This window comes from Ursus maritimus, unplaced genomic scaffold, assembly GCF_017311325.1.
Source record: "Ursus maritimus isolate PB19 unplaced genomic scaffold, ASM1731132v1 scaffold_8, whole genome shotgun sequence".
NCBI lineage: Eukaryota > Metazoa > Chordata > Mammalia > Carnivora > Ursidae > Ursus > Ursus maritimus.
In genome coordinates, this window is record NW_024426996.1 from 46,594,458 (window position 1) to 46,610,521 (window position 16,064).

Genomic DNA, 16,064 nt, shown 5'->3' on the forward strand with positions numbered 1-16,064 from the left:
TGACTCTGTAAAGTAAATCAATGGTGAACCTTTTGAGAAACGTTCGTGACAATTCAAGCTATGTTACATGGTTAAGGTCACACTACGTAGCACCTTTGGAGAATTACAGGGGAGGGTTATATAGGGTTTTATTTACCTGAGAACTCAAAGAACCTCCTGCTTTTCAGTTCATTTACTGTAACAACTGTTCTTTTATCCCATTTGAACAATGTATTAACTCACCACTTTTCAAGACTTCTTTCTTGGTTTAGATGCCGTGGTTCATTATTATAATTTCTTTCTCTCATATGTCCTCAGTAACCTTACTGTTTGCTCTCTAAACATACACATGTGATGAGAGGAAATCCCACTTGTTTCACTCTAATTATATTACTACATCTTAAATGGTTCCACAGTTGTGCCTTTTGAATCTTATGACATTATCCTACTGAACTTGCTTTCACACCTTCCGAGATGATTGTATCACACCACTTCTTCAGGCTCATACCTCCAATGCTCCTTCCGCATTTCTCACTGTTGGTTGATGACCTTTCTTTGCATTTTTTTGAAAAATTAAAACATCTAAAAGAAAAGTGCTGCAGCTTCCCACCAACAGAATATATATATGCATATGTGTATGAGTGTGTGTGTGTGTGTGTGTGTGTGTGTGTACTGCATTCCCTTCTGACACTGTCTCTTCTTTTCATGGTCAGTCCTTCCACCTATATAGCTAATGTTTCCCTCTTGATCTACGTAAATTCTGATTCCAATTCCAATGTGTAGGGGTTTTCCCCACACCATCAAGCAATACTCCAACACCAGTTGGATGCCTTCCAATTCAATTCAGTTCTGATACTATCTACCTGGAAATAGTACAGGTCCCACAGGCTCAGGGCTCAGTTCACAAGTCTGCTCCTGGCCCTCATTTCAGATGCCAATTCCAAGTCCAGGTTGTCACCTGTACTTCTGACCCACTGGTTATAGATGGAAGGCTCCAATGACCTCTTCCTTGGGTTTAATTAATTTGCTAGGGCAGCTCATAGAACTCAGAGAAACGTTTTATTTGCTAGATTGCCAGTTTATTATAAAAGGATATAACTGAGGAACAGCCAGGAGGAAGACATGCAAGGTATGGGGAAAGGACACAGAGCTCCGGTGCCCTCTCTAGGTGATCATTCTCCTAGTAACTCCCCATGTTCAACAACCCAGAAGCTGCCTAGTCTTTCTGAGTTTTTATGGAGGATTTATTACATAAGCAGGATTGATTAAATCATTGGCCATTGTTGATTGAATTCAATCTCCAGCATCTCTTTCCTTCCAGGAGGTTAGGGAGTGGGACTGAAAGATCAACTCTTGGTTCCCTTGGCATCCAGCCCCCAGCCATAGGGGCTTTCCCAAAGTCACCTCATTAACATAACAAAAGACAGTGTTAGGACATTTCAAGGGTTTTAGGAGTTTTGTACCAGAAACAGGGGTGAAGACCAAAAGTCTATTTCATACTATAACCCACAGTATCACACCTGTCATTCATATCAGAACATAAAATGTTTCATTATCTCCTATCTTAAAATAAAAATCCCTTGATTCACTATCACTTTCTAGTTATGGCCCATTTCTGGAACAAAAATCTTTGAAAACAGGTGTCTATTGTCTCTGCCTCCACTTTATCACCACCCATTCTCTCTTTCTTACAGTCCAACCAAGATTCATTACCCTATTCATTGAGGCCACCTTTGTCAAATCAGCAATAACCTCCACATCTGGCTAAGTCCAATCAGTCATTCATTTTATTTGAACTTTCACAGGTATTTGATTACCCTCCTCACCAACCCCTGTGCTGAAGCACATCACTAGACTTCTGGGACATCACATACTTTTTTTTTTCCTGTCTCACCGATGGCTCCTTCTCAATTTTTGGACTGGGTTTTCTTCCTTTTCTTAATCTCAAATCTCTTCTGTATATACTCACTTACTAGATGAGCTAATTTAATTGCATAGCTTTAAAATCTAATGACTCCCAAATTTCCATCTCGCGTCCAGCAATCTTCCCCTGAGCTCTGGACAGGAACCACAAGTCCCCCAGTTGCTCAGTCTGAAAACTAGTAGTCTGTCTTCATCACTCTTACTTTTACTTCCAACATCTAATCCATCAGAACATCCTGTTGACTCTAATCAAAATGTATCCCAAATTTGGCCATGTCTCATGAGCTCCTTCATTGCCAATGCTACTTCAAGCCATTATCATCTGTTGCCTAACTGAAGCAATCTTCTTCTTCTTTTTTTTTAATAATAATATTTTTTATTATATTATGTCAGTCACCATACAGTACATCCCTAGTTTTTGATGTAAAGTTCCATGATTCATTACTTGCATATAACACCCAGTGCACCATGCAATACATGCTCTTCTTAATACTCATCACCAGCCTATCCGCCCCCCCCCACAAAGCCCTCAGTTTGTTTCCCAGAGTCCACAGTCTCTCATGGTTCATTCCCCCTTCTGTTTACCCCCCTTTCTTCATCCCTTTCTTCTCCTACCAATCTTCCTACTTCTTATGTTCCATAAATGAATGAAGCAATCTTCTTACTGGTTTTTAACTTCCACACTTTCTCCCCAATAGGCTTTTCTACACACACAACCTTCATAACCCTTTAAAAATGTAAATCAGTTGTGTTATCCCAAGTCCAGGGCCCTATAATGGCTTGCATTCATATTTACAATAAAATTCAACCAACTTTTCATGGCTCAGAAGCGTATTTATTGGGGCGCCTGGGTGGCTCAGTCGTTAAGTGTCTGCCTTCGGCTCAGGGCGTGATCCCAGCGTTCTGGGATCGAGCTTCCCATCGGGCTCCTCTGCTAGGAGCCTGCTTCTTCCTCTTCCACTCCCCCTACTTGTGTTCTCACTCTCGCTGGCTGTCTCTCTCTGTCAAATAAATAAATAAAATCTTAAAAAAAAGAAGCTTATTTATTATTCAAAGAGTGGTCCTCAGAACAATAACAATAGCATCCTCTGGAAGACTGTTGGAAATGCACAATCCCAACCCTTGCCCCAGACCAACTGAGCCAGAGTCCGTGTTTTAACAAGACCCTAGATGATTTGTATGCAGAGCAAAGCTTGAAAAGCACTGCTGGAGAGAAGGCCTTGACTGCATGATCTGACCATGTTTTGCCTTCCTGACCTAATCTCCTTCCATTCTCTCCCTTGTTGCCTCGTTTTATTGCTACTTCTGAGACCCCCAAGTTTATTCACCTCAAGATCTTTATAACCGTTCAGTCTACCTGCAATTTTCTTCCTCCAAATCTTTCATATTAGTCAGGTCTCTGTTCATATTTTACCTCCTTAGGGAGGCCTTCACTAGCTATTCTTTCTGAAATAGTATGCACCCTTCCTCACTTTGCTCAGGCTATTGTGTTCCTTACACTCCCAGAGTTCTTACAATCACCTGAAATTATGTAATTTGTTTCTTTGTTTTTTATCCCTAAACACTTTGAGGCCAAAAAACCTTGTCTATATACAACAGTCCCTGACAAAAAATAGCAGATTAATACATATTTATTGAATGAATGAGTGAATGAATGAATGAATAAGACTGTGGTTTGGTATTGATTGTTGTACAAAACAAGACAACCAAGGTTACAGCCCTAATAGAAATTATAGGGGCAAGGGCGTGGGGAATAGACAATAAACGAATAAATAGTAAATAAACAAGACAATTACAAAGGTATGAGAAGAATACTAAGGTAGGAATGTGTAGAAAAGAAGACGAAACTTTAGTAAATGTTGGACTTCTGTAGTTTATAACCCATTAATGGGCCTGTTAATGAAGCATGGAGTTTTCTTAAGTTCTTGCTCTATTTGGACTGAGATGGTCCTACTGACTCTTTGTGTAAGAGACATGAAGCTCCAATGCTGTTTGTTTAAGTGATTTATTTATAAAATCATCTTATTGCTTAGCTATGCATTTACAGGATAGACTTAAAATTTTTACCTTTCGAAAGTGCTTTTACTAAAATAAATTATAGGTAAAAATTGCTCTAAATTCAGGATGTAAGCCGACGTTTTCTATGCATAGAAATAGTCATACACAGAAAAGGTTTGATGTTTTTACTATGAAAAATTATAACCTCCATATAAATATCCACATAAACAAAGTACTAAATGTTTCATAACAGCAACACATAAGAATAAATTCTATTTAATAGTTCCTAATGGCAAAATTATGAAATACATAAGAATTAACATAAAAATAAATATAGATGATCTCTATGAAAATAATTACAAAATACTAGATTCACTTTTTAGGAAGACTAGAATATGCAGATGGACATACTAGACCCCAGGACAAGAAACTGAACTTTATAAAAGAATATCCCCAAAACAAATGTATTGGTTTAATATAATTCCAGTTAAAATTCCAGGAGTATTTTTCTTGGAAGTTGGCAAAGTGATTCTAAGGTTAATCTGAAAAAATAAGCAAATAGATAGCCATGAAAAATCAGAAGTAACCTAAAAACTTATTACAATAGGCAGTAAGTTAAATCAATTATTATTCATATCTATGGTCGAATGCTAGGTAACAATAGAAAAATAATTTTGAAGAATCATAACATGAGAAAATACATGTATTAAATTCTCATAATTTGATATTTACTGAGGACTTACTGTGGGTTGACTTGGACACTTTACATTATTAACTCACTTAATCTTCACAGTAACTTTATGAAGTGTTCTTATCACCTCCATTTTACAGATGAGGCTACTGAGGTACTGAAAGGCGAAATTACTTGCTCAAGGTTATTTAACCCACAGCCAGGATTTGAATCAGGGAAGCCTGACTCCAGAGTCCATAACCACAACCTAACATTGCCTATTACTGAGCAGAACCCCTCATTACACCTTCATAGCCACCAACACGTCTACTCTTTATTCTACTCAGATTTATCCTTTCCCCTCAACCTTGGCCAATACGGACAGAGCCAAAAAGCTTTACCTGATGGAGAATAACAGTATAGAAGAAGAATCCAGAATGTCTAAAAGGACTAAAATGTTACCTGCACAACTCCTGGGCCCATTTCTGAACTTTAGTTGGAATATGCTATGCATCTTCAGATCTAGTTAGCATTTAGATAGGAAAATCTCACAAAATATAGGCCTCTTCTCCATTCCAAGTTATAACGAGTGTATTATATGTATTTTTATGGAATGCAGATACTTTTCTCTTCTAATAAATGATGAAATTTATTTATGTCCAGTACAGTATATTACAGAATAAGTGATAAAGTGGAGGGAAGCATAATTAGGGTACACAGCTAGAAATACATGTTTTTGGTTTAATAGACTCTGACAACCCTTTTCCCTTTCCTTTTCCTCAAATGTTTTCAACTTCTTTTATCTGGGAATGTAACATTTTTCCACTTTTCTGTCTTTACTGGTTGGATAAAAGTTACAGATTGAGCGCTAAGGGTAAATGGCACATTTGGAGTCAAGAAATGGCCTTCATTTCTACAGGAATGATTGGGGACATGTGCTGAAAATAAAAGTCCTGAATTACTTAGACTCAAGTGCCCCAGTTCACAACAGTATAACTAGGGCAGTGGCCTTTGCAACATTTGAGGACAGATGTTTTCCTACTCTGCTCTGGTTCCCAGTGAAGAATGCCAACTGTGAAGCCACGTTGATGGTCTCCCGCTCTTCTTTTTCTTAGAGCTCTGTAGGTTCTGTGCCATTTCTCAGTGACACAGTCAAGGGTCCATAGCTTTTCAAACCTGTTTTCATTTCTGAGTCGAAGTTGGGAATGATTTTATTTTTTTTAAGTTTAAAAAACAATCAGGCTTTGTTACAGAGAATCTGTGATGATGGTGACTAAGTACATATTTTCAGAAAAAAAAAGTAGACTTTTTCATGAAGGTAGGATTCATGGGCTTCTACAGTGCTAATTAGCCATGCAGAGTGGTGAAAATACTATGCATAAAGACTCTGATGTCAAAGAAAGAAGAAGGAAGGAAGGAAGGAAGGAAGGAAGGAAGGAAGGAAGGAAGGAAAGAAAGAAAGAAGGAAGGAAGGAAGGAAGGAAGGAAGGAAGGAAGGAAGGAAGGAAGGAAGGGGAGGAAGGGAGGGAGGAAAAGAGGGAGGAAAGGAGGGAGGGAATCCTAGATTCTGGTCCTGGGTTCTGCACATTGACAGCTTGGTGACTTTTTCACACACAAAATGAAGTTAATGTTGCCGAGTTTGCAAGGTCCTTATGAGGTCTAAATAAGATGCTGCATATAAATTACGTGGCCTAGTGCCGGCCAGGAACATAGTAATTACTCAGTAAATGGAAACGCGCCCCGGCTCTAATAGATCCTCTAGGATGAGCTTTTAAGGAAGATTACTTGCTTTTCCATTATATCATGGATAAAATTATGAATAAAGGATAATGACCTTAACTGATACACATACTTAGTGGAAAATAATTGTTTTGACATAGTAATGCAGTTGGTGAGGGGATCATGTCAAGGCTAGGTAACCTTTTTTTTTAAGTGTTACTAGAAATACACAATTTTATGAATTTGAAATAAAGGTCTTCGTTGAAGTTTAATTATTTGTCTACCAAGCATCTAAATCTCTTTCTTATTTTCAAGGTATCCCCCACTTCCCGCCAATCTGCCAGAGCAGGAACCAAAGCAGGCTGTTTCTCCTCGCTCCCTGACCCCTGGCAAGTGAACCAGGATCAGCTAGTTAGATCCTGTTGGTTAGCGCTGGGAATCCTGATAAACGAGTAACAAAGACAGAGGGACAATTAAAAGTGCTCATGGAAAGAGAAGACGAGATTGAAGCAGGAGCAGGAGGAGTGCTAAGAATAGCCAGCGAGGGCACAGGAGGCCAAGGGCTCCCCAGGGACCTGGTGAAAGGCGTGCACAACCTCGGTTGTTGCCTGTAATCAGCGGCAGTGAGCTCGCCACGGAAATAGGCACTGTGGTCTGTCTTGCTTTTTAAAATGTAGAAACTATGGAATTATCCTTATTTAATAAAAAGTGTGGGCCACATAGATAAACAGCCATTCGGAACTTCCCTCCGAGGCTCATTTGTTAACAGGCAGGGTTGAGAGAGAAGCCAGTAAAAGCACAAGCAAGACTGTCCTTGTGTCAAAAGGGTATCAGAGGAACTTTTATAGAATCTTTCCATATTTCTTGGTTTCTCTCAGAATGAATATTTGCAGAGGCCCCAAAATGCTGTTTAGTGTTTTTATGTTTGATATTCCTCATTTTCCCAGAGAGACTGCTGGAGAGAGTCCCAAAAATGTATAGAATATGCAAGGATATTTTTATTCCTAGCATTATTTCTGGAAACACTGACCACAAAAGCATTTATTTTATAGCTGTTTGGATATGACCCTTGGTCTGTCTCTCTGTAAGGGACCATAGAACCTGGTGTAATACTTTGCACACCTGTAACTTTCACTTGCCTTATTTATCTGCCCTGAGTCATGAGTGCTATTAAGAAACAATGCTTAATTAAAATGATAAATCAGAAATATAAATAACTTCTCCCTGATATGCATTAATGCTTCCTTATCCTATTAGAAATACCACTTCCAGGAAGGTTTCCCACGTTAAATTCCCTTCAGCATAAACTATTCAATAAACCTTTTATCATGTATAAGCTTTGATAATAAAATAGCTTCTTTAAATAGCCATTAGTATTTACTTAAACATATTTTCATAGATTGTTATTTTAGAATAATGAAATATTCTATTTACTGATCTTTGCTCTCAATTATAGTTTCATCTTGAGAAGATTCTTCTTAACTTGAGCAGAATGAACTAATTCAGAATATTTTTAAATGATCACCAGAAATGTCCTGGATCATGTGCACAGCTTCACAGAACTCCGGAACCAGCAGCCCCTGGTGGTGTGAGGCTTCTCTTTTAAATGACCCAGAGCTTCCAATGCCAGTCCCCGCCCCCCAGCTCCATGTGTAGCCCAAAGGAGTAGGCCAGTGGAGTTGTTTGGGTTTGTCATTGTTGTTGTTTCAGATTCTTCCACTCTGGTTTTCTACTTTTATTTCCCTTCCCTGGGGTAGAAAAAGAAAAAAAACCATTATGTATGTATCTAATGGGCTTGAGGGAAGTATCTAAACAACAAATACCTGGTGGGCATCTACTATATTTCAGTGTTTTATATAGAATGTCTCATTTTATCATCAGAAAAAGCAATGAGGGGGCACCTGGGAGGCTCAGTTGGTTAAGCATCTGCCTTTGGTTCCGGTCATGATCTCAGGGTGCTGGGATCAAGCCCCATGTTGGGCTCCCGTCTCACCAAGGGAGTCTCCTTGCCCCTTTCTGTTTGCCCCTCCCTCCCACTGGTGAGCTCTTGCTTTCTCTCTCAAATAAATAAATAAAATCTTTAAAGAAGAGAAAAAGCAATGAGAATTTATGCTAATGAAAAATATAAAATAAAAGAATACATTGCCTTTTTCATGTGTTCCCATGGCATCCTGTGTCTACTTCTGTGGTGGGTATTAAACATGCCTCTTTATTTGTCTACATCTTCAGTGGGGCTAAGCGTCTAGAAGATAATGAAGGCATTGCTTCGCTAGGGCAGCTGTCACAAAGTACCACAGACCGGGTGTCCTGAAGTCTAAGATCAAGGTGATAGCAAGTTCGGTTTCTTCTGAGACCTCTCTAATGGGTTTGCAGGTGGCTGCCTCCTCCTGCGGCCTCACATATTCTCTCCTCGCCCTGTTTTCTATGTCTTAACATCCACTTCTTCTGAGGACTCCCATCATCCTGGATTAGGGCCCACCCATATGGTGGTGGGCTTGTCTCTCTAAAGGTGTCCACAACTGCAGTCATATTCTGAAGTACTGGAGCTTAACACTTCAACATACACACTGGGGAGAGGGGAGCACGATTCAGTCTACCACACTCTCCATGTCTCATCATTTTTATATCCTTTATCTTTTTATATACCACAAGATTAGTGTTTGTTTCTATCATACTGTCCATTTATCCAGGTAATTTTCTAATCTTTTCCTCAACCTGCTAAGGACAACGATTTTCCATACTCCTTATGACATATCCCTTCCCCAGCACTCCTCCGCCGAGTGTAGGATCTATCAGGAAATAGGGCCACTGCCAACAATTCCTTCCCTATTTGTACACATGTGCTACTGCCCTTCTTGAATCTGGGCTGCTTGCGACTTACGGTGGAAACGACCGTGGTTGTTCTGAGCCCAACCCTTAGGAGGGCTGGCTGCTTCTGCTTCCTGGCTCTTGAAGCCTTGCACCACTGTTCAAGGCTCCTCTGTCAGAATAAGACACTGCATGGAGGAGCACTGAAGTCCAGAAATCTTAGTGACCAGTATGTCTTGAACAAAGAGCTCCCACCTTGAGAATAGGTCGATGAGAGCTCATACTGACGGCTGTCCTTTGAGGCCACAACCACTTCTGTGCTCATTTGCCTTCATTGAAGCCCCACCCACATTTTACCATTTTCAGAATGGATGGATTACCATCACCTTAGAGAATTACTTTGCACCAACCCAGGATATAGAGGAGGCGAAGAAGGCAGTCTTGTCTTCTGTCCTTACCCAAGAAGTTAGCTGGCTCTGTCCAAAGAGAACTCCAAACCTCTAAACAATTTAATAAAATTAATGTATTTTTAGGACAAACTCTTGCACTTTTCACATAAAACCAATTTCACATAATTTGAAATCTATTCACTGGAGCAACCATCCACAGAATCGTTCTCAAATATTCTTGAACCTGAAATGCCTGTTAAGGTACAATTGGTACTGTCAACATTCCTTGCACAATTTTAATGAGAAAAAAAATTAAAAGCACACTGTTCTGTATGGCCAGTCATTAATCATTGTAATGATAGCTGGGAAGTAAATTAACTGATACTATAACTTCTTCCCCTTCAGAAGCTAAGTAATCATAAAGGTACCACAGGAAAATTGGTTGCATCTGAACAAATTTTTAAAGGAGTGATGATAATTAAAAATGTTAAAAATCAAAGTGTTGGGCTTTTTTATTTGTTTTGGTTTTTTAAATTTTATTTATTTATTTATTTTGTTAAAAATGGAACTCTGAGAACTCCAAACGTGGAGGCAGTACTGCAGTTCTCATCTTTTCCCCACTGTCACTTTCTGCATGTTTCTCAGGCCATGCCTTTACCCTCTTTCTTGTGACCCCCTCCTCCAGGGGACCCGGCTATATCCACTGAGGATTTGGGATCCTTATTTGTGTCCTGCTCAATTCTCAAGGGACCTGCATATCCTGTAATGGTCAGTCCCACACCCTGTCGTCTGAGGTCCTTGATCACTGCCCTAGCCTTTATTTCTCCTCTGTCAAGTGTCTTGGACTTTGGACTTTGCTATTTACTTGAGTTGTTTCATCTCAAAAGAAAAATTTCCTTAGCATCACCTGTTCTTCAATTCTTTCCTCTTTTATTTCAGTATTCTTTTCCCATCCCAAGACACTTCACATTTGTTTCTATCTAGGCCAGATATTATGATGTCTCACACTCAACTCCCATAGCCCTCTGCACCTTCTGCCAACTTGCTTTGCTTAGCTGCAAACAGCCTTAGATTATTATAAACTTCTGGTTTCCTAATTTCCTACTTGGTCCTGTGGGAGTGGCTTGAAAACTGGAGAATCACACAACTACATTGATTAGTTTGATTTCAAGTTTATAAACTCAAATATCAAATGGGTTCTCAAAGCAACTTGATTTTTATAAAAGTAAATCATGTTTATCATACAGCTCATAAAAACAAGCAAGAAACAAACTGTGAGAGAAAAGGGACTTATAATTTCACACAGAAAAACTACCATTAAGATTTTGGTGCTTTTCCTCTTTGCTATGTATGCAAAACACAAAAAGTGCACATTATTTTTACAAAATGCCCCTTAACATTATAAAATGCACTTAGTCCATAGTCCATGGAACTTATTCCCAATATCTAATTTTTAATGATTTCATAACATTCTCCCTTTAAGACATGTTACAATTTATGTTTAACTTTCCCTTACTGGTAGATATTTAGGTTGTTAGTGACCAGCAACTCAAACTTTTTTCTCTAGAATGAATTCCTAAAAATAGAACCTAAAAGCCAATGAAAAAGAAATAGTTCTGAAGTTCTTAATGTACTTTGACAAACCATCTTGGAAAAAATTGAGACCAGTAGATACTAGTAACAGAGGAAGTAAAAACTGTTTTGTCCTACATTCGCAACACTGAGTAACGTGTAGAAGTCGCTCCGAGAGCATCTAAAAGGTTTTGTTAATTTAAGTGACCAAAATTTGTGTGTATTTCTTTGGTTATTAGTAAGACTCAAATCTTTCCCTTTAAAAATTTCTTGGTATCTATGAATTAGCTCTTCACATTTTCTAGGTCATTGTTTGGACCATTCCTGACCATCCCACCATGCCACCCACTCCAATTCCACACCTTCCCAATTTTTCTTCCTCTATTTTAAATTGTATTGAGTCTGTCTGGAAAAATATTCCTTCCCCTACCATGCCCATACCCTCTGTCTTATGTACTGTGTAGATTTGTTTACTTACAACTCAGGATCATTATTCCCTTTGAGTGTGTTACTTTGAATCACATGGGTTAGAAACCTTGGGATTAAATTTACTGAACTTCCATCAAGAGTATTCCAGGTAAGATTCCAGTAAGTCTTTTATGCAAAATGTAGCTGGCTGAAAAGCAGCAGAAATCGTCATTTATCCTAGGCAGTGCTGGGCAAACATGGATTTTTGCAGAAGGCGAATACAGATGGTCCCTGACTTAGGGTGGTGTGAGTTCAGATTTTCCGACTTTAGGTGAGTATGAAAATGATACTCATTCAGTAGAAACTGTCCTTCAAATATTGAAGCCTCTTGTATGATATGTCATTTGCAAATATCTTCTCCCATTCTGTCCGTTGTCTTTTGGTTTTGTTGACTGTTTCCTTTGCTGTGCAAAGCCTTTTATCTTTATGAGGTCCCAATAGTTCATTTTTGCCCTTGCTTCCCTTGTCTTTGGCAATGTGTCCAGGAAGAAGTTCCTGCAGCTGAGGTCAAAGAGTTTGCTGCCTGTGTTCTCCTCAAGGATTTTGATGGATTCCTGTCTCATATTTAGGTCTTTCATCCATTTTGAGTCTATTTTTGTGTATGGTGTGAAGAAATGGTCCAGTTTCATTCTTCTGCATGTGGCTGTCCAATGTTCCCAACACCATTTGTTGAAGACTTTTTTCCATTGGATATTCTTTCCTGCTTTGTTGAAGATTAGTTGACCATAGAGTTGAGGGTCCATTCCTGGGTTCTCTATTCTGTTCCATTGATTTATGTGTCTGTTTTACCATACTATCTTGATGATTACAGCTTTGTAATAGAGCTTGAAGTCCGGAATTGTGATGCCACCAGCTTTGGTTTTCTTTTTCAACATTCCTCTGTCTATTCGGCGTCTTTCTGGTTCTATACAAACTTTAGGATTATTTATTCCTGCTCTGTGAGAAATGTTGATGGTATTTTGATAGGAATTGCATTAAATGTGTAGATTGCTCTAGGTAGCATAGACATTTTCATAATATTTTTTCTTCTAATCCACAAGCATGAAACGTCATGGACATTGGGGAGGGTATGTGTTGTGGTGAGCACTGTGTATTGTGTAAGACTGATGAATCACAGACCTGTACCCCTGAAACAAATAATACATTATATGTTAATAAATTTTATTTTTGAATTTTGATCTTCCCAAGTAAGCAATAGGTGTGCAGTCTGATACTTTCTGATGATGGGCAATGGCATCAAGACTCAAACCCCAGTCAGCCATGTGATCATGAGGGTAAACAGCTAGATGCTTACAACCATTCTGTACCCATATCACCATTCTGGTTTTCACTTTCAGTACAATGTTCAATAAATTACGTGAGATATTGAGCACTGTTGCATGATTTTGCCCAACTGTAGGCTAATGCAAGTGTTCTGAGCACATGTAAGGTACCCTAGGCTAAGCTATGATGTCAGATGGGTTAGGTATATTAAGTGCGTTTTCAACTTACGATATTTTCATCTTATGAAGGGCTTATCAGGACATAACTCCAGCATAAGTTGAGGAAGATCTGTATGAGGTTTTCCCACCTTCAGGATATTATCTTGTGAGTCATCCAATTTGATTCTACAGAAAGTGGAAATTATCATTGGCATTTTCCCACAATTTGCATATAAACTGAACTCGTGAATTCTAGAGGCCCTCCTGTTAGGTGCCCAGTTCCAGACCAAAATCCTACGTGGTTGTTCAGGCTGGACCACGAGCAATTACAAGGTTTTGCCAAGCAGGCTTCCGAGGGGGAAGCTGCCCTCATTTTAGCAGGCTTGTTGCATCACCAGGGCATTGAAGATCTCTGGAGGGAAGGATAGTCAAGGAGTCAAGCTCCTTTGGGCCAGTCATGTTCATGTGCACATTGGAGACCACTTCATCAGGAGGCCGACGGGTCTCTGCACTTCCGAGGTCTTTCCACTGCTACCTCCCACCTGGCAGCTAATGGATCCATAAAGAGGTAGAACTTTTACTTCAGGACTTCTCAGTAGTGATATGATCCCTGCCATCCTGACCACAACCACCTGACCCCTGGCTAGTGCCACTCCATGGGAAGAAATAGAAAGTTGGAAAGTCAGTGTCTCCTTTTGTCCCTTGCTTACACTGTGGCAACAAGTAAATAAAAGCTTGACTTATTTCTCAGTTTGGCTTGTTGCCCTAATTGATCACGTCACATCTGATCACTGGACCCCCTAATCTTTGCTCTCCTGGTTCTAACACCTTCTCTTAAATCCCTTCCAACATCAAATACCTAGGCTTGTTTCTTTTGTTGACAGAACCCTTAATGATACATGTAACTAGTATTTCTTCTTTCTCTCCCTCTTCCCAGGAAGAAATGTTACATATCCTGCTCACGGTTAATAACTCATTTTCTCAGTCATTTATTCACCTATTCTTTTAAACATATCTATTAAACATCTGTATTGTGCTATTATCACTGGCACTATGTTAGTTCCTAAGAATATAAAATAAAGATGGTCTACACCCTCAAGGAGCTCATTGTCTTGACTCTAAGACACAAAGGGACAGATGATTACAATTCAGAAATAATTTGGTGTTATAGGGAAACAGAGGAAGGTCACTCAATATACTCAGTAGTTAAGTATTTTAATTTATAATTAAGCACTTCACCACAAAGAAAACTCCAGGCACAGATGACTTCACCAGCAAATTTTAACAAACACTTAAGGAAGAAATTTTACCCCAAATCATCCATATCATGGAGGTGATATCTTGGTCTAGAAAAATCATACGATAAAAATTTCTTGAATAATCCTGAATACAAATGGAATTTGTCAGATGGCGTGAGGCTGAGGAAAATAGGAAGGGGAAAGGCAGGGAAAGGTACCATGGCCAGAGGAGATGGGATATCTTCAGCCAAGAAGCGGAAAGAAGCACTGTGTGTGTAGAAAACTATAGGCAGCCATGTTGTTTGACCATGAAGTGTGAAGGAGGGAGAGGGAGAAATGATCCTGGAAATCAGGTGGTGACCAGCAAATACAATGATTTATACACTATAAGGAGGAATTTGTGCTTAATCTTGAAGGTAATCAGGAGTTATTAAAGAATTCTATGCAGAGAAGTTGTTGACTAAAATATGAGTTCCTTGAGCAATTTTATACACCCCTCACAATAAGATCTTTCTGTAACATGTTGCTAAAAACTTAGGAATTCTTGGAGGTTTTAAGGCAGCTTCCTATGAAGAAGCAGGGGCACATGGAGGCATGTTAGACAAGACATGTGTAGAGTAGGCAGCCAAGGATCTTGCTTTCAGATTCATCAGTAACCAAATAAATTAAATTTAATAAACTAAAACTGCAACTCTAGACTTCATTCACCCCTAAAATTAGCAAAGATAAAAATGAATATTAATACTGATGAGGGTGTGTTAATGTGGACACTCAGCTGTAGTAGTCTAAATTACTACAGATTTTTCTGGAACTCAGTTTAACAACACTTACCGAGAATTTAAAAATGTTTATTATGTGTTGATCCAGTAATTCCACTCCTATGGATAATAAATGCTGACAAGGATTATCATTACCACTAGAAAATAAAATGGCAACAACTTATGATGCGGTGAAGAATAAATGAGATAATGCTCATAAAACACTTGTAACATTGCCAGGACATGTTAGGAGTTCAGTAAATGTTAGGAGTCATTCTTCTTCTGCATATTGATTTAAAATATGCTGACACAACAAATGTTCAATAAATGTTGGGAGTCATTCTTCTTTCACATATTGATTTAAAATATGGTGACACAACAAACAAATGAGTGAGCAAACCATAGGGTGTGTTGACTGCCCGCTATGTGCCAGGCCCTATGCTTATGGCTGAACATATAGTTGTGGATATTGTGGCCCTGGTTCTTATCCTTATGCTATTATCTATACCATGATAATGGAAATAGGCTCTAAATAAATAAATAGTATACACACTGAAGAAAATGAACATGGTATAGGGAGAGAAAAACAGAAGAGATTAAATTTAGAGAGAAAAGGTCAGGACAGCACTTGTTGATCAAGTGAGCCTTAACCAAGGACCTTATTCTCTTATTATGGTCTGAATTGTGCTCCCACCCCTGCCATTTGTGTGTCGAAGCCACAACCTGTAGTGTGATTGTATTTGGAGATAGGGCTTTTAAGGAGGTAATTAAAGCTAAATGAGGTCATAAATGTGGAGCCCTAATCCCACAGGACTTTTGCCCTTATAAAAAGAGAAAGAGACAACAGAATTCTCTGTGTGGACACAGACAAAAGGCCATGTGAGGACACAGAAAGAAGCAGCCTTCATCAAGCTGGGGAGAGTGGTCTCACCAGAAACTAACTACTGTTACCTCAGTCTTGAACTTAGGGCCTCCAGAAATGTGAGTAAATTAATTTCTGTTGTTTAAGTCTTCTCATCTATGGTATTTTGTTAGGGCAATCTGAGCAGACTAACACAAATCTGAAGGATGGGAGGAGATGGCCATGTGTACAGTAAGGAGATGAGCATTTCCAGGAAGAG